We start from the raw sequence: 27,500 nt of genomic DNA, 5'->3' as shown, positions 1-27,500 counted from the left end.
CATTAACACATGATCGCGCGGCCGCTCTCCTTCCAGCTGCTGCCGCCTCTCGCTCGGGCGCTGCCTTTTCATTTCCTCTCTCTGTCTTCTCTCTGTTTTTGTCTCTCTCTCTCTCTCTCTGTCTGTCTCAGTCTGCCTGTCTACGTCTGTCTCTCTCTCTATTCCTCCCTGTATTCTGTTACGTTTTACATATTTCTCTTTTTCCTTTATCTTATAGATCTTTATGGATTTTTTTCTTGCTATCTTATCTTTATCCATTTTATTTCTCCTTAATTCATTTTTTCCCTTATATACCATTCTTTTCATTCTTCACTGCTTACCTCTTTCTCTCCCTCCCTCTATTTTCGACTCTATACCTGTCCTCTTTCTCGTTCCTTTTACCTAAACCTGGTCGAAATTATTTTGCGCACATGTTCCCTCTCTCCATCTTTTTCTCCAGACCCCCCCCCGCCCCCACCCCTACCGCCAACAGGGAGGCAGGTCGGGGTAGTGACGTCATCAGTGATCGCATCTGCCGTAATGAGAGGCGAGGACCGGCCTAGCGTGGCATTACCCACGGGCCCTCCCTCTCTCCCTCCTCTTGCTCCGCCTCTCTCTCTCTCTCTCTCTCAATAATACACACATACATACATACATACAGAGAGAGAGAGAGAGAGAGAGAGAGAGAGAGAGAGAGAGAGAGAGGGAGAGAGATATATATATATATATATAGAGAGATATATATAGAGGTGATACACATATCCCCCATTCTCTCTCTCAATCTCAGTTTCTCTCTCTCTCTGAAAACAATAGTAGAAAATTCATAGAAAAAAAGCCAACAATAAGAAATATTAAATAACAACAATATAAGACCACTTACCTACAGCAATCGAGAGAAGAGCGTGCAATATGACGCGGCAAGTTACCCAGAATAGAAAAAAAAAAAAAAAAAAAAAAGGATTTCAGTTGCAACGGCGACGGAACTGCAACCATCCGTCACGCCGGGTTACTGGCTCCGGTTTGCACGGGCGACGAAGGGAGCAAGCGCAGGGTGTGTCTTGCCCCCTTGCGATACGCGCCCAGAAAGGAAGACGGAAGGAAGGGGAAAGAAGGGAGAGGGAGAGATGGGAGGGTCGGAGGAGGGAAAGGAGGAAGGAAGGGAGAGGGAGAGATGGGAGGGTAGGAGGAGGGAAAGGAGCAAGGAAGGGAGAGGGAGAGATGGGAGGTGGGAGGAAGGAAGGGAGAAAGAGAGACGGGAGGTGGGAGGAAGGAAGGAAGGAGGAAAAGAGGAGCGATGAGATGGGAGGTAGGAGGAAGGAAGGGAGGAGGAAGGGAGAAGGAGAGAAGGGGGGTAGGAGGAAGGAAGGGAGGAGGGAGAGAGAAGCGATGGGATGGGAGGTGGGAGGAAGGGAGAGGGGGGTAAGAAGGGAGGCAAGGAAGCTTTAAGAGGGAGAGGGAGAGAGGAAGGAAAGATGGAAAGAGAGAGAATCAAAGCAACATAAAGAGAAAAAAAAAGAAAGAGAAAAGACGAAAGAAGAGAAGAGAACACTTTGTACAACCGACACACGATCCCGCCGAAAGGGTTGAGCAACCATCAACCAAACCTTCAACCGGGAATCGAATCGAACCGGGCGCCTAAAGGGGGAGGGGGTCAGGGGCAGGGGGAGGGCGAACCGCAGCCCCAACCACACAACCACAACAACAATTCCTCGGATATTAATAGTCAGCGTGAAGAGACGAGTGATGAACGATGAACGATGAATGATGAACGGGGGACGTGGCGGCTGGTGGCGGTGGTGAGGGTGATGAAGGTGATGAATAGGCGCGGTGTTGAAGGCGCTGGTCATGCGGTTCTGAAGGATAGCTTGGGGTTTAGCTTTCTCTCGCCCGCTCCTTCTCTCTTTCTCTTTTTTCTCTTCCACTATCCCTTGTTTTTTTTCTCTCCCTCCGTCCTTATCCGCCCCTGTCTTTATATTTCTCCCTCTCTTCCTCCAATCGTCCCTCTCGCTCTCGCTCTCTCTCTCTCTCTCAATCTATTTGTCTGTCTGTCTCTCCCTGACACGCCATAGATACAAAGCACATACCCAAAAGAAAAAAAAAAAAAAAAAAAAGTTTCGTTATGCTCTACATGCATTGTGAAATAGAAAAAAAAACTGACTTTTATTAGATTAACATCATTCCAGAAACAAGTTGAACACAGAATTATTAAACAGCTCTTTAAATGCGCCTAACCTTGTATAAAGTGAAAAAAAAAAAAATCTTTAAAACAATTTCGTTAACTTCCACCATTAACTTCCAACATTTAAACTGATCTCGGTACAAATGGCTTTTAAAAACCTCGACTAAAGCGTAAATACATATATGTTCATTTAAGAAATCATTCAGCCGTAAACCTGTTGCACAACGAAAGTTTCAAACCCCGGAGAATGCAATGCTCATTGTCACTTACCCTTTGACTTCAGACGGGAAAAAATAAGCTAAAAATATCCCAAAACGTTACGAAGAATGTCATAATAACGGTCCAGAAGTCTTCCCAAAGGTTTAAATATTGCGAGTTTTTGGTTACTGAAGGAAAATCTGCAACAGTCTGGGAGTGAGAGAGGGAGAGGCCAAGGCAGGGCGTGCACCGTGGAGATAACACGCTAGCAACAGGTACCAGATATCGCGGCCAGACAATGGCTAGTGTAATGCCAGGGTGATGGATACCGTCCTTGCGTGGCAACACTGTCCCTGCCGCTCTCGCCTAACCTGGGAAAGAGGGAAGAGGGAAGAGGGAAGAGAGAGAGAGAGAGCGAGAGAGAGAGAGAAAAAAAAAGTGAGGGGGAGAGAGGAAGGAAGGAAGGAAGGGAGGGAGGGGAAATGAGAGAGAGAGAAAAGAGAGAGAGAGAGAGAGAGAGAGAGAGAGAGAGAGAGAGAGAGAGAGAGAGAGAGAGAGAGAGAGAAAGAGAGAGAGAGAGAGAGAGAGAGAGAGAGAGAGAGAAATAGAGACAGAGAGAAGGGAGGGAGGGAAGGAGAGGAAGGAAGGGAGGGGAGTGAGAGAAAGAGAAAGAGAAAGAGGGAGAGAGAAAAAAAATTAAATTCTACATAATTCAATATCAGGAAAAGAGGAGAGAAAACCTCCATCCAAACACACGCAAGAAAATAAGAAAACCTCGCCCGTCAAAACCGCCAAAGAACCGGTGTATTTAAAACAAAAACGTAATTGCCCTTACGAATCACAACCCCGGAGCATTCTCTTGACCCAGAGAAGCGGCGGGAAAGACGAAAATCCCGGGCGCTTCTGCTCCCGTCTCGTCCTTCCCGTGCCCTGTCCCAACCCTTTTTTTCTCTCTCCGTGGGCGCCCTTGTTAGGTCAGCCCGACGCCTCACGCTTGGCTCTCCCCTCGTGTCGCTTCCGCATTGTTGACACGGGCCGGGCTGACCACGTGGCCGACGCGGGGGGGGGGGAGAGAGAGAGAGAGAGAGAGAGAGAGAGAGAGAGAGAGAGAGAGAGAGAGAGAGAGAGAGAAAGAGAGAGAGAGAGAGAGAGAGAGAGAGAGAGAGAGAGACGCAGGAGATGCCTCACGCATGACCCGCGCCCCTGGGGGAATCCGGGGAAAATCGCCGCCGCCGTCAGAGGGAACGGCTCGCTGCACGTGGGGCTCGGTGGGGCCGGATCTTGTCTTGCGGTCGGCCGGTTATTCGCGATCTCTCTCTCTCTCTTTCTATCTCTCTCACGCTCTCCCTCTCTCTCTCTCTCTCACACACAGAAAGAAAGACAGACAGACATATAGATAGATAGACAGACTGGCAGAGAGATAGACGCACAGATACACACACACACACACAAGCACGGGCGCACATACCCACATAGACACACACACAGGCACACACACACATACACACACACAAGCACGCACACACACACACACACACACACACACACACACACACACACACACACACACACACACACACACACACACACACACACGCACACGTACACGCAGACACACACGCACACGCCCATATTAACGACCAGTGCGCAAGCCAGGTGGCAGGCGACGGGGACACTCCCGGACGCAGACAGCTTGACACTCCCATATAAGCCCACGTCCATCTGCCCGCTCCCAAAGGCTCCGCTGGTGCCACAGTCGCTTGAGGACACGACACCGGACGACACAGCACGACACACAACATCTTGTGGGAGGAGAGAGAGGGATAGAGGGAGGGAGAGGAGGGGAGGGGGGCGCCACGTGTCCACCACATACCTCCGTGCGGTGACAAATGTATTCAATTAGGCAGCGAGAGACGTAATTCCCTCCTTATCCGTAATTATTGACCATTAGGCCGCTGTATGGCCTTCCCTCGCGGTGACCAGGGCGAGGCCTACGCGTACCTGGCCAAGGATAGAACGAGGGGGAGAGGGAGAGGCGAGAGAAGGCGCAGGAGGAAGGAGAAAAACAATTAACAAGGGAGGGGGAACGCGAGGTAATGGAGGAAGACGAATTAATTAAAAGGAGAAGAAAAAATAAGAGAAAAAAAATAAACGACCATTAATGACACACCATGCAATAAAAATAAACCCGAAAATATACACGGGGGCCAACCCCTTTCCCCACTCGACATAATCACTTAATAACGATAAAAGCTCCGCGGGATTTCGCTCCAGCTGCCCGGCCTGGGGGGAAATAACATCCATGTTGACAAATGATAAAAATACCACTCACAACATATGTAAAAACCGCCCCGAGCTTCCTCTCGAGGTAAATAAACTTAGACTCTCGTTTCTCAACTCTTTCTCGGCTCGTTAGGAAGAAAGCATGCCATATATATATATATATATATATATATATATATATATATATATATATATATATATATATATAACAAAGAGAGAGAGAGGAGAAAAAAAAGTCCCGTACATAGGCCTACACTTCCTCTATCTAGGCCTAGCCACGATCGCAGCTCAACATGTGGTACAGGCGAGAGAACAAGGCGTGATGAAGACGTAGTCTCCATGTAGGCCTCCGCGCATCATTAGTCAGCCGAACCACCGCGCTGGACAGAGGCCTCCCCCCCCTTCCCCCATAAGACTCCGTGATGTATGGGTAATTGTTTACGTGGCCATGAGGCGGCGCTTGCACATGTCCCCGATGCAGCTGGCGGTGACGGGCGGTGTGGGCGGGACCGTTATGTCTGTCGTAAATCATCTTGGGGTTTACCTGTCTACGAGCGCGTTTATAGATTAATCAATAAGCCAATATGTGTGTGTGTGTGCGTATATATATATATATATATATATATATATATATATATATATATATATATATATATATATATATGTGTGTGTGTGTGTGTGTGTGTGTGTGTGTGTGTGTGTGTGTGTGTGTGTGTGTGTGTGTGTGTGTATGTGTATAAACAAACACACACACACACACAAATATATATCTATCCACAAGCAAGCAAGTCTTCCAAAAGAGAAGGTTAATGCAATAAGCAACTATCATGTTAACAACGAAAAAGCATTCTGCTGGTGTAAATGCACACTCCAAAAAAGGTTTTGTAGAAGGCTAAAACAAACATTGCCGTGTTTGACATGAGGAAGACATAAAAACTTACTGCGTCTAAAACACACAAGCACACACACAACATGCCCATGTGTATGTATTTGCTTGCTACCTATCTATCTACTTATCCACATCTTTATACACCTAATACACCTACTCAGATACACTTACATCATCATCAATACCCAAACAAACCATAGACACATACACGCAATTATACCTCCCCTGCTCTTCCTACACCAACACGACTCCCATTACGATCCGAAACGTTCCCTCCGCGCCCAACGCCTGAGCCTCTTCGCGAACGTAAACACAAGAGTAAAACGACGACGCGATGAATGGACGCAGCGGGGTCAAGAAAGAGAGATTTTCCTTCCCCGGGGTTCCTAAGGCCGGTTCCTCCCGCGGTGCTATCAGTCGAAGGAGATGGAACTGCACGACTTCCGCGGTCGGGCTCTCTGCAACGACCCTTTTCTCCGAGATGTATTTTCCATCGGAGAGAGAGGGAGGGAGGGAGGGAGGGAGAGAGAGGAAGGGAGGAAGGGAGGAAGAGAGGGAGAGGGAGAGGGAGAGGGAGAGAGAGAGAGAGGGTGAGAGAGAGAGAGAGAGAGGGAGGGAGGGAGAGAGAGAGAGAGAGAGAGAGAGAGAGAGAGAGAGAGAGAGAGAGAGAGAGAGAGAGAGAGAGAGAGAGAGAGAGAGAGAGAGAGAGAGACGAGAGGGAGAGAGGGAGAGGGAGGAATAAATAGATAGAGAGAGAGGAGGGGGAGGGAGGGAGGGAGGGAGGGAGAAAGAGAGAAAGAGAGAGAGAAAGAGAATGAGAGAGAGAGAGAGAGAGAGAGAGAGAGAGAGAGAGAGAGAGAGAGAGAGAGAGAGAGAGAGAGAGAGAGAGAGAGAGAGAGAGTAGAAAAGAGACTAAAAGAAAAGAGAAGAGAAGGGCAAGAAGGAGAGAAGTTGGAAAGCCCTAGCTTACTGAGACAGCAAAAGAGGCTTCAAATAACAAGCTGCAAATGGTTAATTGGGCATGAAGTGGCCGGTTGTCAACACAGGCCGGCGGAGCGACGTCTCTCCTGGCCGAGGAATCCCAAACGGGGCTTACTCGGCTAGCCCAAAACGCGGTGAAGGGCCGTGATCATCAGCCCGCCACGTGCCTTCGCCTCAGCTCCCGCTATGGTGTGCACGGAAGAGGATGAGGAGGAGGAGGAGGAGGAGGAGGAAGAGGAGGAGGAGGAGGAGGAGGAGAAGAAGAGGAGGAAGAGGAGATAGAAGAGGAAGAGGAGGAGTAGGAGGTAGAGGAGGAGGAAGGGGAGATAGAAGAGGAAGAGGAGGAGAAGGAGGAAGAGGAGATAAAAGAGGAAGAGGAGGAGATAAAAGAGGAAGAGGAGATAGTAGTGGAAGAAGAGGAGGAGGAGGAAGAGGCGGAAGAGCAACGTAAGGAGGAGGAACAGAAGGCAGAAGAAGAAAGAGAAGTACTTATCTCGCTCGACGCACACGAAATTGTCGATTGGCTCTGACGAATTTTTCAAAAGTAGGTCTTCTTATTAAAGCACAAATGTTGGGAAAGTGCACGACATCTGTAAGGCGAAAGAACTCTTGCATCTTTCTTTCGCCCGATAACCTTCACCCTCAAGAGAGAGAGAGAAAAAAAGCAACAAAGGTTATTTCGCACAACTGTTTTCCAAGCACAAAAGAAAACCGCATATTTACAATCACAATAACTATGAGTGATTTAACGTAATGAGGATCTATCAGACAAACAAACTCACGCACTCACGATTTTCTTGTGTGGCCTTCGTTCAACTTTTTTTTGAGCTGCATTACTATCAGTGAAGAAAATTATTTTAAAAAATCGATTAACCTTCCCCGTTTCTCTCGCAATGTCGACAAATGACATTTGTTCTACTTTCCAAACATTTTGTTAACCTTATTTTTTATTTTTTATTTCTATTTTTATTTTTTGCCTGACTCAATTATCTCTCTTCGTTATTTGCGAATTATACCAATTTATATATATATATATCTTTGCCTTTATCGAACACTTACACTTGTATCAATTTCAGACATAACTTTCACACGAAGGAAAAGAGCCAACAAAATAAAAACAACAATAATAGCAAAAGAAAAAAAGGAAAAAAAATATCTTCAACTATTCCTAATTGCTGGTAACCTTGGCTGTCATTAGTGGTGTCTTAAGGTAATTACAGTCGACAATTTTCCTTCTGATTTGCATGTTTCCAGAACCAGGGGGCACTGACCGATGGGACCGCCGCGAAAAAGCAGAAATAAAGTTACTTAATGAGAGTATTGCTGAACAAAGTGAAATGAGGCAAGTTGAATGTTTTCGTTCGTATGGGACAGCAGCGTATATTCGGACTGCCGCGGATATTTTAAGAGGCAGTTAAGCATGCACATCATTACATACATACGCATACACATATGTCTTACCATCCTCTCTCTCTCTCTCTCTTCCTTTCTCTCTCTCACTCTCTTCCTTTCTCTCTCTCATTCTTTCTTCCTCTCTCTCTCTTTCACACACACACACACACACACACACACACACACACACACACACACACACACACACACACACACACACACACACACGCACGCACGCACGCACTCTACCCTCCATGTACTGGATGAATAATGGCGCCATTTTTCACGTCATCAGCTGACAGATGTGTAGATCAAGTCGCTGCGGGGAACACGCTCTTCTCTTCTCTTTCCTTCCGCTCTTTCTCTCTTATTTTTGTTCTTTATGTCACACTGAGAGGGGGAGGAAGGGGGGGATGGATGGATGGATGGAGGGAGGGAGGGAGGGGAGGGGAGAGATGGGGAGGCTGAGGGAGGGAAGGAAGGAGAAAAGGAGAAAGGAAGAGAAGAGAAGAAAAGTGAAGAGAGAGAAAATTGCCCCAAAATACATCTCGTGTGGGCGTTTGCCACACGGCGGACTAAGGAAGGACCCCAACCTCCCTCCCCATTTTCCTCGCTCCTTTTCCAAGCACTTTGCTCCCCACCCGCAAGAAATAAGGTGAAATCATGCACATTAACATACACATGGTAGAATTAACATCCCTTGCCGTGTATAACACTATCCTCCTCCTTCAAATCGCGCCCCGCCAGCACTGACCTCCCGCGAACACAATCACTCTCGCAAGGAAATCAAAATGTGAGACTGTGCGGACGACCTATCATTGCCTGCGTGCGTGCGTGCGTGCTCGCGGTGTCATTTGACCCTCTCCTTCACCCTAGGGGTCGCTGACCGGAAGTTGCAATTGTACTAGCGTAATTCCTAGTCATTACTATTCAGACTTGCCTTTGCCGTAACACTTTCCCCGGGGCAAAACATACGCCCTGTGAAAACCCGTTTTTTTTTTCTTTTTTTTTTTTTTTTACAGAACTGAAAGTACTTAATGATTTGAAGTTGTTGGTTTCGCTTTCTATGTATATACTTCGCTCTCTCTCTCTCTCTCTCTGAAAGAATTCTTCCAATGTCTTTTATTTCCGTGGAGTTTCAAAGCGATCACACTCCCTGATCTCAGGTCAAGCATGCGCACTCACCCCTACGCAGTCGACGCCGTGAAAATTAATGGTCAGTGCCTCTCGATAACGGGAGGACGAAGCACACACACACACACACCTCCCCTCCTCTCCCCACAGACACACTTTAACACTCATCACGATGGGCCACCCTTTCATCATGTTCCGCCCCCCCCCCCCTGTCATCACCCACCCCCTTCCTCACCTATCCCGCCCACCGCCCCCTATCCCCCGAGCCAATCAAACCGGCGGCGTCTAATCCACCATAAAAGTATACCGCTGGCCAAGAATAATCCGTGATTGCCTCGAGACAGCTGACGCGGCCCCTCCCCACTCCCCTCCTCCTCGTTCCCTTCGTTGAACTTCCCCTTTTTTACCCCTCTCCCCCTACATCTATTCTGAACTCTTCACACCCTCTCTCTCTCTCTCCCCTCTCTAGCTCAGCTCATCCCCTTCCTTTATCATCTCTTCTTCATCCCCCTTTTCCTTCTCCCATTTCTTCATCCCTCTCCCCTCTCCTACCCAATTTACCCATCCCCTTATCATCCTCTCTTTACTCCCCCTCACTTTTCTTATCCTTCTTTCTATTAATATTCTAAACTAAATTCTTTTAATTCAGGAAGATGTTTCGGCAGACTTATTCTTTTTCGGATCCTGCCTCTCCTGCATTCAAACTTCTTTTGATGTTTCAGCCTTCTGCGAATATTTTTTCCTGTCATGTTGGTTCTTATTTAAATCTAATTATTCAAATGAACCTTTTTTCCTTCTTGATATTCGACGGCTTTCGTGTGATTGGCTAATTCTTCTTTGTGTCCAACTCTAATGTGGTTGCTTTCTCACGCTGTGATTGCATAAAAACATCAAATCTTTTCAATAGGAAACTAATGGGATGCAGATCATTAAAAACAGATGCATCACAAAACAAAAAATATAAACAACAAAAGAGGATTTAAATACCACGAGGGAGAGAGAGAGAGAGAGAGAGAGAGAGAGAGAGAGAGAGAGAGAGAGAGAGAAGAATGGAGAGAGAGAGAGAGAGAGAAGAATGGAGAGAGAGAGAGAGAGAGTGAGAGAGTGAGAGAGTGAGAGAGTGAGAGAGTGAGAGAGTGAGAGAGTGAGAGAGTGAGAGAGTGAGAGAGTGAGAAAGAGAGAAAGAGAGAAAGAGAGAAAGAGAGAAAAGGAGAAAGAGAGAAAAGGAGAAAGAGAGAAAAGAAGAAGAAAGAGAAAGAAAGAGGAAATCGAGAGGGGGAGGGAAGAGGAAAGAGAAAAAAAAGGAAAGACGAAGAAGAATGACGTTTAAAGAGACAGAGAACGATAATAGAGACAAAGAAGCGACGAGGCAAACAGGTGCGGGGCCTCCCAACACGCTCCCAACGACCGCTTTGGACCTAATTGTATGCCTAACGAGGCGACGACCCGTTGTTAAGGTCCAGGTGGTCCTCTCCGCGCCGTCGTTATTCTTTAACTCGAGGTTTCTCCCGTATTAATGGCTTATTTATTGACTTATTTATTATCTATTAGGGGGAAATGTTTCTTTGTTGGCTCTGAGTGATGGCGTGGAGGCAGAGGGAAGGAAGGAAGGAAGAGGGGAGAAGGAGAAGGAGATGGAGTGGGAGAGAGATTGGGGGGGGGGGAGAGGGAGAGAGGGAGGGAGGGAGGGAGGGAGGGAGGGAGGGGAGGGAGGGAGGGAGGGGAGAGAGAGAGAGAGAGGGAGAGAGAGAGAGAGGGAGAGAGAGAGAGAGGGAGACAGAGAGAGAGAGGGGAGAGAGAGAGAGGGGAGAGAGAGAGAGAGAGAGAGAGAGAGAGAGAGAGAGAGAGAGAGAGAGAGAGAGAGAGAGAGAGAGAGAGAGAGAGAGAGAGAGAGAGAGAGAGAGAGAGAGAGAGAGAGAGAGAGAATTTCCCGAAAAAGTCTTCCTGAATACGACACTTTTTATAAAGGACAGTCCAACGCGCTTGGCGGAAGACTTTGATGTCTCCGAGGCAAGCATTTTTCCCCAGACCAATACTATGGCGATTTGACGCGGAAATTACATCCTCCAAGCACTTCCATTTGCAATTCCGGGAGCATGACGAAGCCAAGGCGAAATGCACACTGCAGCCCCGTAAACAAAGGAAACGGACCTCCCAGAAGACCTTTGGCATCGCGACGGCCAAACCGAAGAATTTGAGCCAGATTTTCCACCCTTTTCCCTCCCTCCCTCCCCGCCCGTGCTCTCCGACCTAGGCAAATGCGAGCGGCTTGGGAGGCGCCATCTGTCTGCCAGCAGCGACACCCGCAGATGGCTTCGACGTCGCGGACCTCCGTTGCGGCCCTGGCATCGAGATTCCCCGCACGAAGGCAAACACACTCGGGCAACACTCGAACCGCCATTGGACCGTGGCGCCCCCCCCCCCCCCCCCTTTACCCTCCCCCAGCTCTCCGAGGAATAAAAAACCCCCAGAAAACCCGCCGTAATTTATGCAACCTCTCGAATCGATTTAACGCCGAGAGCGCAACGCGTCGCCAGGTAATGGTCACCTGGCCCGTTATTAACGGTTTAATTTCCCGTTCGCCGGAAAAGTCAGTCAATTATCACCGGATGCTTAATCTGGCGGCCGGAAGCAGTACTCCGATCCGACAATAGGCCGCAAACCTCACTTTCACTAGGGCGTATCACTGCCCGCGGGCATCCATACCCTCGGGCACACTTTCATCGTCTTCAGAAACGGATCATCATCGAACGCCAATCCATCAGCCAGTGCCCGAGGTTGATTATCTTGCCAAGGGAAATGTAGCAATACGATTAAAAATGATACATGACAAAAAAAGGAAAAAAAGAAAAGAAAAAAATCCTGCCCCAACTTGCTCTCGAGTGCTTGCTTCGGCCATGTTCAAGCAGAGCGGGGATGCTAGTAAAAAAGTGGAGCGTCAATGTTCTCGGTTTGCTTTGAGTGGGGTCTGCATGTGAGGGCACGAATGCTTGCCGTCGAGAGGGCGAAACATTCACTCGGCAAATAACGACTTGGCCTAGTTAGACCCGGAATAATTAACTGCTCATAAAAGTCACCGAGGAAACAAGGTCAAGGCTCTGTTGTAAATACAAAGCCAACACATAAAGACAAATATACTCGTTTCATTTCAATTAAATTCAATTGAAATCAAGCGCACCGCCTCAAAACATAAACACACACACACACACACACATACACATATATAGATGTTACATTTTTTTCTTTCTCACAGTAACAATGGATGTCATTACGCCAACATATCAGGCCAATTACCCGACGCTCAGGCTATCACAGACAAGCCGATTTCACCCACAATCGCTGCCTCGTTCTCTTTGTTTCTCTTCCGGAACCTCATTTGCTCCCCATCTGCGACACAGAAGTATTACCTCTCTCTAACTTGTCCTATTCTGTCTCTCTTGTTCTTTCTTATTTCGTTTCTCTTATGTCCAAACGCTGTTTCGCCTAGCACTAATCCCCTTCTTCTTTTTTCTTTTCCCCCCTCCCCTTCGTTGTCTTCCTGCCTATCGAAATTCCATTGTTCATGTTTTTTTTTCTTTTTTTGGGCAACCCCACTTCCTTGACCTCACCCTAAACCCCGTCCAATGTCACTCTGTGAGAAAGAACTTTTTCCCTCCTACTCACACTTTCCTCATGACGAGGCAGAACACTCAAACTTCAGTAAACAGTTGAGTTGAGTTTTTTCATGTTGCTTCTCACTCACTTTCTAGCATTGTCATCAGCACCAACCGCACACTCATATACTGCAGTCTAAGAATAATATTTTCCCTTCCTTCACCCTCCTCCCCCTTTCCCCTCTCCCTCTTCCTCCACTCCCTTCCCCTTTCCCTCTCCTTCCTCTCTTCCTCCGCCCCTTTCCCTCCCCCTCTCTCTCTTCCTCTGCCCTTTCCCTCTTCCTCCACCCCTTTCTCCTGTCCCTCCCCCTCTTCTCTTCTTCCACCCCCTTCCCCTTTCTCTTTCTTCTCTTCCTTCGCACCTTCTCCTTTCCCCATTCCCTCCCCCTCTTCTCCTCCTCCACCCCTTCCTTTATTCTCCTCCCCCTTCCTATCTCCAATACCATCTTGCAATACGTGTTGCTAATACGCTGTCCTGGTTATTGCACGTGTTGATTATTCCATCTGGCTCAAAACCCGCAGAATAATAAAAATAATATCGTATCTGCAGTAAAGCGAATCGCATGTGAACAAATAAACTAAGCAATTGATTCTGATAGCAAGTTAAACCAACAAGACCGGAAGTTGGAATATAGAAGACATTGTTACGCAATCACTGTATATCCCTACATAAAAAAAGCCGCGGTTATGTACGCACATCAAAAATACACCTTAAAAATCACTCTTAATTCCATGACAATTTCTTGTAGCTTCAGAATCACCGATGTTCGAAGCAACTTTCAAGACGAGAAAGGGTGGCACCTTACGCAATTTTCGAGGCAGCAAAAAGTGGCACCTTTCATATCAATAAAACGTGCAAACGAGGGTGTGTGATGATGATGAAATGCATCAATTTCTCTCTCTTTTACCGGAGAGGAATATAAACATGATAATAACAATGCGATTAAGCGATTAATCCCCCCGGCGAGAGGATGATGACGAAGCTAAGTACTCACAAAAGGAAAATATCTGAGCGTAATGGCAATCACAGTCGTCCGTGAACTCTAATCACAATTTCCTTTTACGTTTGAATAAGTGATGTAAGTAATAAGTCATTGCGCGTGATGACGAGATCTCGCAGAGGTGAGACGAACGCTAAAGGAGAAATGACATGAGGAGCAACGTGTCGGAATCGCTTCGGCTTTGCATCACTTCCGACCCTTGTGGCACCGCGGAGGGGAAAGTGTCGGCCGAGTGACATCAGTTACCGAAACGAACGTGACGGCAATTACAAAAAAGTGAAATCGACTACAGCAAAACAAGGAACGTTAACTGTACAAAGAGTGACGTCATTTATAGGAAACAAAGGAAAATCGATTGCACAAAAAGTGACATAATTCATAGAAAACTAAGGAACATCAACTACATGAAAAGTGACATCATTTATAGAAAACAAAGGAACAACAACGATATAAAAAGTGACATCACTCACAGAAAACCAAGGAACATCAACCACATAAAAAAGTGACACGATATACAGAAGACTAAAGCCACTTATAAAAGGTATAGATAAACCAAAAGAGAAATGAACACCAGAAAGACGTGAATACGCATCGTCATGTCACACGAGCGAGCTGCGAGCATAAAAAAATATAAAGAAAGAAAAAAAAAGAAGAAAACACACACACGGCTTGAACAGTAACAACAACAAAAGCAAAGAAGGAAATAGAGGACGTGTCAACTTTAACTATTTTTTCTCCTCGTCTGTAATTCTTTCGATACATAAATCTACGGTGTTTGCCATCCACATTTACACTGGGTGGCACCGAAGTACACACACCGTGACGTGGTTATTGCCAGAGTACGTTTAGGTTACGGAATGTACTGGCAAATGCACGGTGCAAGAAACGCAGGTGAATCTAGGTATATACTGTGTAACGAGTAAACTAAACCAATACTTGAGAACTATATCTCGGAGTGTCATGTGATACAGCCTTTCAGACCACCTAACATGAGGTATAAACAACTTTCTGATTAATTCATTTCGTCTGATACATTTGAAGATATACTTATACTGTTCTAAGTTTATTATGTGAAATTACCGTTATCACAGAACTGTTATGCAAACACAATGGCAAAAGTATATCAAAATATCCTTTTACATGATATTTGACATATTTTCATTTGGTCATATACACTTACAGTAACCACAGAATACTGTATTATGTTGAATACATGTGAATATATATAAAACTCTGTAATCACGATCGCTCTCGCCAGAGCAGATAGCCAGGGTGGTAAACAAACCTAACTAAACACCGGGGAGAAAGTATTAAAAAAAACACGAACATGACCGCAAATATAACTGCAAAATTAAAGCACGAATAGACCGAAATCGAAGGAACATTCTAAAATCGAAAACAAAAGAACCCAAATATGGAAAACTGAGTCTTGAGTGAACATTTCCTACCATCTGATATACGACAAATTTACGCGATATACTAAATCGACAACAAAATAGCGCACTGCAACATCAACACGATCGTAAGTCAAATGAATCAAAGTTTACTCACGCTTGTGAAATCGCCCGGAGAGGCAAACAAATGACCGAGCCAATAATTTAATATCATACTACGTGCACAAAGCGGCCCGCAATAGAGTGCGTCCATGAGTGTGTAATTAGCCGGGGTAGTGTATAAATGATTAGGATAACCTGTTTACTTATAAACAAGCTTGTCTACGCCTCTCCGTTTGTCGGTATGATAAGTGAGCAACACTAACAACGAAGCAAAATGAATCACTTGACTGAAGCAAAATTCCTTCCTTCCCTTCCCCTCTCTCTCTTTCTCTCCCTCTCTCTTTATTTATATATATATATAATATATATATATATATATATATATATATATATATATATATATATATGTATATATATATATGAATATATGTATATATACATATAAATATATATATGTATGTATGTATCTTTTATATATACATTATATATATATATATATATATATATATTTATTTATTTATTTATATATATGTATATATATATATATATATATATATGTATGTATATATATATATATATATATATATATATATATATATATATATATACATATATATTGGTATATGTATATACATACAAAAAAGCAAAGAACCGGCGAATGGAAGAGCCTCCCCATAAATCAAAGCGAAGCCCGCCCTCCCCCGCCCGCAAGGAAGCATTCCGCGAAGAGAGACGGCGCGTGTATGTGCTCGAGCCTGCTTTCCGGCCCCGTATCGCCGCATTAACAAACTCCCTTAATGGCCGCTCGTATGTTAATTGTGGTCGCGGCGCCGGAAGTGAACGCGGAAGCCGGAGTTTGCGAAGCCGGTGTTAGTGAAGCCGGGAGCAGGAAGGCATAGATTTGTACCCGACGGCGCCCACGACCTTCAAGCGTCTCCGTCGGGATTGCGAGGTTGGGATGAGTGGGCGGGGTTTGCGTGATGAGTGGGCGGGGTTTGCGTGATGTGTAGGGCGGGGTTTGTGTGATGAGTGGGTGAGGTTTGTGTGATGTGTAGGGCGGGGTTTGTGTGATGAGTGGGCGGTGTTTGCGTGATGTGTAGGGCGGGGTTTGTGTGATGAGTGGGTGAGGTTTGTGTGATGTGTAGGGCGGGGTTTGCGTGATGTGGAGGGCGGGGTTTGTGCGATGAGTGGGCGGGGTTTGCGTGATGAGTAGAGCGGGGTTTGTGCGATGAGTGGGCTGGGTTTGTGTGATGAGTGGGTGAGGTTTGTGCGATGAGTAGGGCGGAGTTTGTGTGATGAGTGGGCGGGGTTTGTGTGATGTGTAGGGCGGGGTTTTGTGTGATGAGTGGGTGAGGTTTGTGTGATGTGTAGGGCGGGGTTTGTGTGATGAGTGGGCGGTGTTTGCGTGATGTGTAGGGCGGGGTTTGTGTGATGAGTGGGTGAGGTTTGTGTGATGTGTAGGGCGGGGTTTGCGTGATGTGTAGGGCGGGGTTTGTGCGATGAGTGGGTGAGGTTTGTGTGATGAGTAGAGCGGGGTTTGTGCGATGAGTGGGCGGGGTTTGTGTGATGCGTGGGCTGGGTTTATGTGATGAGTGGGTGAGGTTTGTGTGATGAGTGGGTGAGATTGTGTTAGTTGAAAGTGAGTTTATATGTGATGAGTGGGTGAGATTTGTATGAGTGGGCGGAGTTTGTGTGTGTGTGATGAGAGGGTGAAATTGTGTGAGTTGAACGTGAGTTTGTGTCTGAGGTTTGTGTGATGAGTTGGTGAGTTTTGTATGAGATGAATGTGTGTTTTGTGAGTTTGTATGAATGTGTGTAACTTTGTGTGGTGTGTGCGTGTGATTAGTATGCGAGTTGGTGTGCGATAAATGGGTGAGACTGTGTGAGTTTGTGTGTATGTAAAGTTGCGTGTGATGTGTGGGTTTGTATTAAATATAATGTCTCCTATAAGAGTGGGCATGAGTGGGGTTACAAGCACGCTCATGCTTACACCTACATACGCACATACTCTCCCCCTCTCCCTCCCTCCCTCCCTCCCTCCCTCCCTCCCTCCCTCTCTCTCTCTCTCTCTCTCTCTCTCTCTCTCTCTCTCTCTCTCTCTCTCTCTCTCTCTCTCTCTCTCATTCATACACACACACACACACTTGCTAATAACACGAAGATATAGATCCAACCCTCAGCGAGAAAAATACAAAAGTGAGAATCACAGTCTCTTCTCGGTCACGGGTCAGCGGCGCTCTCAGGGGGAGGAGGGGATAGGGAGGGAAGGAAGGAGGAAGAGGAGGAGGAAAAATAAGAAGGTAATGGAGATTAAAAAATGGGTGAAGAAAACGAGAGGAACTGTGTATATTAATAATTAATCATTTACTATTTATTGATATTATTAACATCGTTATTGTTCTTACTACAGCTGTTAATCATTATTGAAAATGGTATGATAGCAAAATAATGACAATACAATCTTATGTATGGAGGTTTAGTCGGAAGTATCATAACAATAATGCCAGAAATTATGTTAACAGAAAATAAAACTAATAATAAAGACACTTTCTCAAGAAGGTGAATAAAAAGTACAAACAAACAAACGAAACAAATCACGCAACACAAACCCAAAACACAAAAAAAATCACAAAAAAGAAAGAGAGAGAAAGATCTTCAAGAAAGTCGGAAAAAAGAAGAAAAGAGAAAAACCTTATCGGCGAACATGAAAGCGCTTCGGTGCGGGCCAGGGCGCAGGCACAAGGAAGCGCGCCCGGTATATGGGTCAGCGGCCGGGCCAGGGTGTGGGCGGCGGGCGCTCTCCGCGTCATTACGGGCATCGCTGCAATAATATCTCACCTGAGGTCATCTCTCGCCCACTAAATCATGATGGGCGGGAGGGAGGGAAGCGGGTCCGGGGGAGGGCACGGAGGGAAGGACGGAGAGAGAGTAGGGGAGAGTGGTAGAGGAAAGAGGCTAAGGGGGAGGGCATGGAGGGAATGAGGGAGAGTGGGTACGGGAGGGTGGTAGAGGAAAGCGGGTCCGGATGAGGGGACGGAGGGAAGGAGGGAGAGGGTAGGGGAAGGTGGTCGAGGGAAGAGGATAAGGGGGGGGGGAGGAAGGTGGTGAGGGAGTCATGGTGGAGGGAATGAAGGTGAGGGGTAGGGTACAGTGGATGGAAGGGAGAGAGAAGGGAAAATAGAGGGTACGAGTTGGGATATTCCTGCCTCTATAAATCACAGAGGGTGGTGAAGTGGGGCGGGCGATGCAGCGGAAGGAGGGCGGTGCAGGAGGGGCGCGGGGTGAGGGGGGCAGAGGGTGGGCTCTGGGTGGGCGGAGGGGACCAGCACAACAATTAATAAAGAAATTAATCTGGTGTTTGTTACGGTCCGCGACGAGGCATCTGCCCGAGGGCCCCGCAGGGTACGAGAATGACTAATGCAAGATCCATTTCGGCCTCATAAATTAGCGCGGTGGCGAGGGGACGTACCATTAAGCGCGTGACCTCCGCGCCTCGAAGGCCCGCTCCTCCTGCCGGACCGAGCGCCAGGCCGTGCCCCAGCTGGTCTCCCTGATAGTCGTGCCCACAGAGCCCTCGTGCAAAGCCGTGCACCAGCTGATCCTCCTGCCCGGCCGTGCCCGCAGCGAGCCCTTTCGCAAACCGAGCTGGCTTGGAAACAATTCCCTCATCGTCTGGAGTCGCCCTGTATCAGCTGGCGTCGGGATGAGCCTTGTATCATGCACGAGGCGCCGCCGCAGTAACTCTATCCGCGGCCGAGTCATGCATCAGCATTTGAGACCACTTAATGTAAATGCAATACATCTCATTCCTCTGAGACAACACGGGCGCGGCCAGGGCTGTGAGGGGAAAATTCTTTGCGATTCTTTTCGAAGTTTTAAATTTCGTAAATGTGTCTGCACTCACATAAATCACTTCTCTGGCGATACATCTATCACTTGGCCAATTACCAAACATGAATATAATCAATTCGACGATCAGGCATGCATCAAAGAGACAAGTTATCGCAACACGAGTCTCCACAATACAACCCGTGTTTAGGAAAGCAAATGCAGACTCGCACGTCCACTCAGTCGCCCCACCCCGTCATGCCCACGATAACAATCAGAGGCAGTTCGTTTAATTACCTTTTATTCCCACAATGTTCGCCTGACACCTTCGAGATGGTGGTGGGCGGCCGGTGGGTGAGGGCGGTGTTAGAGGGCGAGGGGTGGGGGCAGGGCGGGGGATAAGGGAGGGCGAGGAAGATTAGCAAATTGGCAAACTGAAATTTCTTCTTTATTTCTTTTCTTAATTACTTGGATCGGGAGAATAAAATGTGTTGGCTGTGAGGTTCTTCAAGTAATAAGGTTTATGCTGTGACTGCAACTTTTTGATAAATGATTAATGGTTAATTTTCGCTCTTTTATGAAATCCTGTACAGACTTTCCAGTCCTCATCAGCCGTGTCTTGTCTCTATATTATCCACGTTTTTCTCATTTTCTCTTACCTTCTCTTCTTCTTTATTTTCGCTATTCCCTTAATCAGCCAAATACCTTGGTATGACCTCCCTCTCTGCCTCTCTCTCTCTCGTGCGTTTGTGCTCTACCAATTGCTTTGCCCAGCATCAACTTTTACACATTTACACATTTACACGAGTACAACCTTTTACACCGTCTCCTCCCTGTAAATGAACGGCGAGTGTGAGGAAGGGTCAAACTTGCGCGCCCCGCAGATTACTGGCAAACAGACGATTTTTCTCCCGTCTCGAACAAACCTGGAAAGAAAAAGAAAATAATGTTACCAGAAGTTACATTGTGCTTATATCTTTTTAAATCTTATGGTAAATAAAATAATACTAGAGAGTAAGAGCACTAAATGGTAATTAAATGTCAAATAACTCGACTTCCTTCCTCGAAACTCCTTTTACTTCCTTAATTCTCCTTTCCTTTCTGCTACACTGCCAGACCTCGAGAGAAAGCAACGCGCAATTAACACGAGGGAAAGAGAAAATCTTGGAAGTTAACTGTGATATACAAACACGTGTGTAAATCTATGTACATGTGTGCGTGTGTGTGTGTGTGTGTGTGTGTGTGTGTGTGTGTGTGTGTGTGTGTGTGTGTGTGTGTGTGTGTGTGTGTGTGTGTGTGTGTGTGTATGTGGGTATATATGGATATATACAGGGATATATATATGCATGTGATATATATATATATATATATATATATATATATATATATATATATATATATATATATATATATATATAATATATATACATATATATATACATATATATATACATATATATATACATATATATATACATATATATATATATATATATATATATATATATATACATACATACACATATGTATATCTATATACATATCTATAAATATATATACATTTGTTGGTGACTAAGTAAGTAGGAAGGAGAGGAGCAACAGAGAGTACACAAAGAGAAAAGGAGAGAGAAAGAGAGAGCTGCTCGAGACAAGACAGACAAGCGTCTTCCCTCCCCCCCCCCTTCCCTCCCCTCCCCTCCCCTGACCCGCCACAACATCCCCGGGAGTCTGGCTGGCGCAGTCAAGCAAGGGTTCCCCGCGAAGCCACAATGGCAGAAAGCGCATCAGTACTTTCTAGTCCCGCCATTGTGGTTGACACCGAGATGTCTCGCGTACTTGACAACAATGACCACGTGACTCGGCGAAAGCAAGAAGCGAGAGAAAGGGAGGGAGCAAGGGAGAGGGAGGGAGAGAGAGAGAGAGAAAGAGATAGAGAAAGATAGATAGATAGATAGAGATAGAGATAGAGAGAGAGAGAGAGAGAGAGATGAGCGACAGAGAGAGAGAAAAGAGAGGAGAGAAAGAGGGAGAGAGAAAATAAATCAGGAAATCATAGAAACCTCTTCTCCATTCCTCTCTTGAAGAAAGGAGAAGGCGAACACCAACGAAAAATTCCCCCACTCCTTAATATACGAAATAAAAAGCGAAGAATAATAAATTTTGACTTTCTTTCCCACGGACATCTTCAGGTAAATTAGCGTTTCCGTGATTTTCTTCTTTGGAAAATTGAATAGAGAGGAGAAAACAAGATAAAAAGGGGACCGGCAAAGAACGTCAAGAAAAAGCGTAATTAAAAAGAGTGAAAGGAAGGAAGTGATATGAAAGCAGAGGATGACGGAGAGAAAAAGAAAGAAGGGTTAAGATAGCATTAATTGTTTGTGTTTTCGAGTTCTGTCAGTGCTTGTGTTTGATTGTGAGTGTGTGTGTGGGGGGGGGGGGGGGCATATGTACGCGTACGAACAAACGAGAGAGAGACAGGTAGTGAGTGAGTGTATTAGTGAGAGGGAGACAGGTAGATAGAGAGGAGAGGGGAGAGAGAAAAAAAGAGAAGAGGATATATATATATATATATATATATATATATATATATATATATATATATATATATATATATAGAGAGAGAGAGAGAGAGAGAGAGAGAGAGAGAGAGAGAGAGAGAGTTTACAAACTTGAACTTTATCAAAGCAGACAACGGCTAGGGAAAAAGCAAGTGATACACAATGTTATATTGTTTCACGATAATTGTGAAAGCGTGTGGTCTCGAACAATGGAGACCCAAAACGCATACATATACGAACGCACAAACACATCAGTTCATTTCATACTTGCCAAGATTTGTAAAAATAATCCCAGGAAAATTCCCCAATAACAAGATTTCAAAAAATAACATTTTCGAATGTCCGAGTGAGAGAAAAAGAAAGAGAGAAAGAAATAAAGAAAGAAAAAAGTAATAATCCCAAGCCGTTCATGTTGGCACAACTGTCGGCCCTCGTGATCGCGGGAGACTCGGGCACTTGCAACCAGCTCGCCCTCGGTTGTGGGATTTTGCAACAGGCTCGGGGAGGCATCAACAAGGGCCGGGCGTGTTGCAGCGCCGTGTTTATGTATGCCGCGCTCACCTAACAATGCTCCGGGTGATTATAAACATATGTAAATTCCGTCTCGGGGTGAGCTATTGTTCACGTTTTTTAGGCTCCGTCGATTTTCTCATTTAGGTTAATTGACGCGCGTTCATTCGTCTCGGAACAGGGACTGGCGTTTCTCCGTTCGTTAAAAAATAAACACAGCGCGTTTCGTAAAGACTTCCTTATGGCTGCGACAAACAATAAATATCAACGACACCCAACGGGGCCAAATCCTCCCCCTCTCCCCCTTCGTGCTCCCCTCCCCATATCCCCTTCTCCTCCTCTCCCTAATGCCCCCCCTCCTACCATCCTCCCCTCCCCAATACCCCCACTCCTACCCCTTCCCCTCCCCAATACCCCCACTCTTACCTCCCCCTCCCCTCCCCAACACCCCCTCCTACCCTCTCCCCCAATCTCCCCACTCCTACCCCTCCTCCCCTCCCCTCCCCCCCGGTAATCAACCAACGGCGGCAGAACGATGTTGACGTAGGCCCATCCCACGCCGGGCCGTCCGTCTGCCCGTTTGATTTACGCTCCGTTTCGCGGCGCGGGGCGGACGCCGCTTAATAACTCCGACAACGATCGCCATGATGTTCAACGCGGCCCCTCGGTGCCTAGCGCGAGTGAGGGCGACGTCGAAGTGAAAGATTAGCGAATCAAATATAATGAAAGGATTAGAGGAAACTTGAGCCGAGAGTAATTTAAATGCTTGTGGTCGATATACACATTCTCGACGGGAGAATTCCGCACAGAGAGCGCAAAACGAACTTAATAAGCGTCACCGTGAGCTCTCCTCGTCGAGCGACCGAACGCCAGCGCCATCCACTCAACGAGGCGGGAAGCGAGACCATAAAACCGTACACTAGGAGTTGAGAAGCTCGGACCCGCGTTTAGGCCTACCTTCGCCTTTGTCAAATTGGAATCGAAATAACATCACCCAGGCACTGCTATCAAGCTGTTCTCCACCCAGCCCCCAACAAATAAATAAATGAGAAAATGAATTAACAAAGGCACATACACATGCGCGCGCGCGCGTGTGTGCGTCTGTGTGTGTATGTGTTTATTCATTTCCTTATTTGTTTGGTGAGGGCCATATATATATATATATATATATATATATATATATATATATATATATATATATATATATATATATATATATATATATTTGCATACACATACGGGTGTGTGTGTGTGTGTGTGTGTGTGTGTGTGTGTGTGTGTGTGTGTGTGTGAGTGGATGGGTGGTTGTGTGTGTGTGTGAGTGTGTGTGTATATGAGTGGATGAGTGAGTGGATGGGTGGGTGTGTGTGTGTGTGTGTGTGTGTGTGTGTGAGTGTGTGTGTGTGTGTATGGCTGAGTGGATGTGTGTGTGTGTGTGTGTGTGTGTGTGTGTGTGTGTGTGTGTGTGTGTGTGTGTGTGTGTCTGCGTTTGTGTGTGGCTGAGTGGATTTGTGTGTGTGTGTGTGTGTGTGTCTGCGTTTGTGTGTGGCTGAGTGGATTTGTGTGTGTGTGTGTGTGTGTGTGTGTGTGTGTGTGTGTGTGGATGGGTGGTTGTGTGTGCGTGAGTGGATGGGTGGTTGTGTGTGTGTGGTTGTGGTTGTGTGTGTGTGTGTGTGTGTGTGTGTGTGTGTGTGTGTGTGTGTGTGTGTGTGTATGTGTGTGCGCGCGCGTGAGCGAATGAGTACGTGTTTATCCGTGAGCATGTTTATCTATCTATCTACTACATCTACACAGAGAGTGCGTGTGGAGGGGGGGGGGGGGAGGAAGGGAAAGAGAAAGGGAGATGAATAGACAGATCGATCGCCCCCCCCCCCCCCCAATCGAAGAAATCCCAACGCCCCCTCGACGACTCGCATCCGGTCCTCCGATGAATCACTAATTAAGCTGGACGGAAGGAGGCCGTCAGCTGCGAGATAGAAGCGCCCGACGCCCCCCCCCCCCCCCCCTGCCTTCCCCCTCCTTCGTCTCCTCCCCACCTTCCTCTGCCAAATCCTTCCCATCATCCTCGGCTTTGGTTATACAGGGAGACAAACATCTTGAAGGAAGTGCTAACTTTCGAAGAGGAGGAAGAGGAGGAGGAGGAGGGGTTAGAGGAGGAGTTGGAGGAGGAGTCGAAAGAGGAGAAGTTGGAAGAGGAGGAGTTAGAGGAGGATGTGGGTAACAGAACCTTCGAAGCCTAAATATAAACAAAGTTTTCATTTATTATCCAGGCCTCTTCATTTTTGAGGAGTAGGTGTCAAACAATCTTGAGAGAAACTGGCCGTGTGTAAATAATTTGCAGATGATTCATTTTGTCAACGAATGTGAAATGATATTACTAATAATTCTAATGGCAAAATAAGTAGCGTCAATCAAGAGGAATTATGAGAATTATAGATATTTTTTTGCACGGGCCAGTTACGGGAAAATAGATAATACCGAATACTTTCAATGTTCATGTTCAGCCCCACTTCTATGCTTGATAATTGCGCATTCTGATAAACAATCCGTTCTTTGTTTCTTCTTCTCTTAAAGAATAATACATCTTTCTACGGTACTTCCAGAATGCCATTCTCACATGTAATAAATGTACTTATAACGACACCATAACAAGCATTCGCGAACCACAAACCACAGACGACAGCTGTTTTTTCTTCCGGGGATATTTTGTATGTGCTCGCAGAAGCTTAAAAATAACTCTAGGGTTGATGGAATGGTCTGTGAAATAAATCAGGAACTGCGATTTCGATTATTCACTTCAAAAAAGGGTATATCAGAATTACATATTCACGTAGTACCCCGTACAGATTGCGTAGCCTTGAAGGAGGGATGTGGTCATAGATCCAATGTGTAATTCTCATCACACACCCATTACAACAGGTTATTGATTTTTCACGTTTCCATGATAAATATGTCAAAGGGACTCATAAATTCTCCCGCCGTCGTAAAAGGAACTGGCCGAACTCAGCATGACATCAGAAGTCCCTCCATCTTGCGCCCGACTTCATTGCGGATTCCGGACACGAGCGAGTCACCCACAAAGGCACTGTGCAAACATCGCGTTCACGTACTGCCATCTAAGGCGAGAGAGCCACTTCATCCATCACAGTAACCGGCCCCCTCCCCCGTCTCCCCCACGCCCTCCGTCTAACCACTTGTCTGGTTGTCCATGATAAATGCCACTCCGCTGGCCTGTAGGCCCAACTGGAGTCTGATCCCCCCAGACCCTCCTATCCCCCGCCCTCACAAGCACCACAATAACCACAGTCCGATCTAACAGGCAGCAGCAGCACCTAACGAGCGTCCTTCGGCGAGGAATCGATGGCTTAATTGGTCGAATGGTCTGCTTGGTCAGTCCCCGAGCAGACACGGGGCCGTAAACCACCGAAGAGGTGTTCAATAAACTCGGTTTCCTGTTCGCGGTTTTCCCCTGGGCGGCCTCTTTACTCTTTGCTTCGTTTTAAGGGTCCACGTTTTTCCTCGACTTAATTATAGGACAATGCACTTCGCCGCCGAAACTTCCTCCTCGTTGTTTTACGGTGAAAGTTTACGGACGCCTATAAACTACTGGCTCCCGGCTTTTTCGTCGGGACGGCAAAAATCTCATCACTCCTCGTTTTCCTGCAATGACCCATTAAAATCCGGATGCAACGCATTTGTCTTCATCGGATAATGGAGACCAATGCAATTTCTCTTTTTTTTATGTCGCGCAGATTACTTTCCACGCTCGCCGTCGGTGAAAACGCCCGTGGCAATTATCATTCACACAAAGGATCTTTAAATCAAGACAGCGCAAATCTCCTTCCGATTCCGAGTTCCTGGTCGAGATCGAGGGAACGGGACTCCTGGCAGCAATTATTACACTGCCTCGTTAAGGAGGAGAAGAAAAAAGTCTTTCCCACAAGAAGCCATAACAAAATTTGGACTTCCGCATTTTGGGAAGGGGAAAAATGGCGATGACCTTTCGCCGCGGTCTCAGTCGAGGCTCTCCTTGCGAGCCTGGCCTTCCTCCTTCTGGGAACTCCTTTTTGCGCGTCAAAAAATGATTAGAGAATTATTAAAATATAATGGAAATGATTAAGATATAATTCAACGTCATCTAGCTGACCACAGCCCTTGCCCGCCGCCCCGGTAGCGGTTCGAAATTCACTGTGTGAGATTAGACCATCGGTTCTTCCTCATCTTAACTCAATATGTAAGGACAGCGCCCCTTCATAAACACTCAAAGACAGATACATGCACATGGAAACACACATACATACATACACACACACACACAAACGCCTCCCCCCACACACACTTTAATTAACCAATCGATCACTTTCGCACGGAGGCTCTCTCGTTCGACTGATCACACTCAAGATCTCCGGACGACAGCCACCGTCGACCTGCGCTGCCTGAGCCTTCTTCTTCCTTGTTACAGGAGCTGGCCTTGTGGGAGGGAGTGAGGGTAGGCGTGAGTGAGCGTGGGAGGGGAGGAGTTAGGAGGAGAGGGGAGGAAAGGGGAAAGGTAAAAGCTGAGTGAGTGAGTGCAGAGCGAGGGAGGGAATAGGGAGGGAAGAAGAGGAAGGAAGGAAGGAAGGGAGGGATAGAGGGAAGGATGAGGGAAGGATGAGGGAGGGAGGGAGGGAGGGAGGGGGAGGGGGAGGGGGAGGGGGGAGAGGGAGAGGGAGAGGAGGGAGAGGAGAGGGAGAGGGAGAGGGAGAGGAGAGAGAGAGAGAGAGAGATGAGAGAGAGAGAGAGAGAGAGAGAGAGAGAGAGAGAGAGAGAGAGAGAGAGAGTAGAGAGAGAGAGAGAGAGAGAGAGAGAGCCAGAAAAAGAAAAGAGAAAGAGAAAGAGAGAGAGAAAGCTAGAGCAAGAACGAGAGAGACAGAGAGACGAGCAAGCCAGAGGGAGCGAAGCACGGGCCTCCGCGATGACTGATTGCGCCGGGCAGGTCTCCGTGTGAGGTGTCTGGGCTGGGCACCATTTTTCACCGTCCCGGGGCGCGGCGGCGACACGACAGCCTGGAGGGTGCCCGCCCGGCCCGTGACGCTGGGGGAGGAGGGGGGAGGGGGGATGCTGATGGATGGTCTCATTAGGATCATCTCATTAAGGCCGCGATGGAAGTCGGTGTCTCTCCTTATTAAACTAACATATGTAAATGCGAAACATTCGTAAACTCTCTCGGGTTAAAAGGGGGGGAGGGGGAGGGGGGAGAGTTCGGGTCGATCCCCCCCCCCCGCTCTGGCATCTCTCTCCACCGAATTGGAGAGGAGATACAAAGAGAAAAAATAAATAAAAGATTAAACGTAAAAAAAGGGGAAGGTCCAAATCCTGTCACGTGGCCCATATTCCGCGACCTCGAATCCCGACATGTTTTACCTTCTGGTTATCTCAC

At 46.8% G+C, this 27,500-nt stretch overlaps 1 protein-coding gene across 6 annotated transcripts in view; it reads right to left on the bottom strand.

Annotated features, from left to right (window-relative positions):
• LOC113813921 (ras association domain-containing protein 10) overlaps positions 1-27,500 on the bottom strand; it is a 323,202-nt gene that overhangs the window by 72,703 nt on the left and 222,999 nt on the right. Inside the window, exon 6 of one of the 6 annotated variants that reach the window (XM_070124560.1) lies at positions 19,828-19,939. The exons of the other annotated variants lie outside the window; for them this stretch is intronic. The gene's annotated coding sequence lies outside the window, so the exon portion shown is untranslated. The remainder of the gene's footprint in view (positions 1-19,827; positions 19,940-27,500) is intronic. 6 annotated transcript variants of the gene reach the window in all.

The sequence above is a fragment of the Penaeus vannamei genome, chromosome 8 (genome assembly GCF_042767895.1).
Source record: "Penaeus vannamei isolate JL-2024 chromosome 8, ASM4276789v1, whole genome shotgun sequence".
NCBI lineage: Eukaryota > Metazoa > Arthropoda > Malacostraca > Decapoda > Penaeidae > Penaeus > Penaeus vannamei.
This window is presented reverse-complemented; position numbering and strand designations above follow the sequence as displayed.